We start from the raw sequence: 2,339 nt of genomic DNA on the forward strand, positions 1-2,339 counted from the left end.
AGAAGTGAATAATAAATGTAGACATTGTGTGTCGTAGTATTTAAGAAGGCCGTGATCTCTAGTGATACAAGAATAAACGAAAGCCCCTTTTGGTAATTCTCTCTCTAGATCTTTATTTTGACTATTCCAAGATGTAAAAATTTGGTTTAAATTTATTTTTAGGCCGACAAGATGTGAAGATTAGGTTTAAATTTATTTTTATAGCTAATTATCATGGTAAGTGGTTTGTAAGGATCTTTCGTGTTTGTAAATCATAGATGTAAGAAATCTTGAATATATTAACGCAATCTTGAGCAAGATGAGAGTCATAATCTAAATTTTAGTTCTGACATTTAATGTTTTGTCTCCTTTCTATTCTGCATAATATAAACCTAATCTTGAGCAAATATGAAATCAATAATCTAAATTTTAATTGTGACATTTAATGTTTTGTCTCTTTTCTCTTCCTTTTGATTTTGGGATAAAGAATTGGTGTGATGTATTTTCGAAAAAAAGTTTGAGGAGTTTTGAGGTGCAAGGGTTTGAATTGAGAACTGTATGCTAATAAGCGTAAGTCCATTACCTCTTAGACTAGAGCCCTGGTTGGCAAGTGTGCTAACAATTATACAAATTGTAGGTGTGTTACTGTTGATGTTAGGGCGTATCTATTTGTGTGTGGTGGGAGGTCATGGGTTTAGGTATGGAAGCAAACATAGGAGTTTAACATAGTTCACAACTTTCACAAAAAACTACCTTCAAGAGGTTCTTGAATGTTTTCAAGTTATCAAAAGAAGCATCCATCACTTTCAAACATGATCCTTTTCCTGAAAAAAAAGGCTATGCGTCATAGACTCTGTGATGAAGGCAATGCAATAGACTCTATGCATAGAATCTTATGCACAAGACCATAAAATACTCTATGCATATAATCATTTGCATAGAGTCATACAATAATCTAAGCTTTAACTAAGGCTACCCAATAGACTCTATGCGTAAAACCTATGCATAGGCATGTGTTCTCTTATGCGTGGTCTTAACTGTGCATAAGAAACTTATTCTTTCTTATACATAGTCTTGATTGTGGACTCTATCCCCATCAGAGTCCACTGAACGCATCATGACTCTCATTTTTTTTCCCTTAAGGATTTTCACACCTTCTCTCTCTAGAAAAATGGACTCATGGTCAAATTTTTGCAAATCAAATCAAAGGTTGGCAGAGATTGTAAATTTGGAATCTGCTCATCGAGACCTTTCCAATTATATATAGTATGATGGGAAATTTTGAGTATTCAAGTACCCAAATTGGTGATAATTTGGCATGTTACAGCTTTCGGTTATTCAAGAAGTTCCCAAACTGTTAATGATGTGGCATGTAACATGTCACATCATCACCAATTTGGGGCCTTAAATAATGAAAATTTGGGGTCTCAATGAATAGATTCCAAATGTGCAATATATGCCAACTTTTGATTTGATTTGCAAAAAATTCACCATAAGTTTATTTTTCTAGAGAGGAGGTGCGAAAATCCTTAAGGGGAAAATGTGAGTCAAATTTCACCTATTGTATTTCTCTTTCTCGTCTTCGGAGCATGGCGAGGTGCTAGTAGATGACATTCTAGAGAGACATAAAGAAAGATAACAGAAGACTAAAAGAATACGGCAAGAGGAGGATAAATCAAGAATAAGTTCAGATGAGAAGAGTGACAGGAGAAGGATAAGAATGAGAGGATATGGCAAGAGTGAGCCTGAGAGATGAAATAAGAGGATAGGAAAGGGGAGATGACTCAAGGGGGGGAGGAGATGCTAAGAATGAGAGTGTGAGATTGAGAGGGCAAGCGAGAGATCGAGAGGGTAAGGGAGATATCGAGAGGAAAATGCAAGAAGAATTGCCCACAAAGAAATAAAATGCAAGAAGAATTGCCCACAAAGAAATAATCAATGGACGTATCTTTGAGCTCAGGAATATTTAAAAAATAAAACCAATTTATGTATCTTTAAGCACTGGAAAATTTTAAAAATAATAGTTCATATAACATTGCATTGTTAAGTGTCGATTATTTTCGTCGTTAATTAAGTGTGATGGGATGTTTCTAATGTGATACACTCGATGATGTTTTGCACAAAACATGTGTTTCTAGGGCCTTGCTATGGGTGGGTTAGAGCCACACAAATAAGACTATGGTAGCTTTTGTTGGTGATTCAAAACTATTTGTTGGTTACAGGGGCACACCGATAAGACTATAGTAGCTTTGTGTTGGTGATTCAATACACTTATCATGCTTCTGCCGCGCCGCCGCCAAGATGTAGCGATAACGGCTTCTATTACACTTTGTGTGGCACTACTCCTAGAAATATTCTTA

This window comes from Cibotium barometz, chromosome 30 (genome assembly GCF_041138505.1).
Source record: "Cibotium barometz isolate CiBa-2024 chromosome 30, ASM4113850v1, whole genome shotgun sequence".
Classification (NCBI taxonomy): domain Eukaryota; kingdom Viridiplantae; phylum Streptophyta; class Polypodiopsida; order Cyatheales; family Cibotiaceae; genus Cibotium; species Cibotium barometz.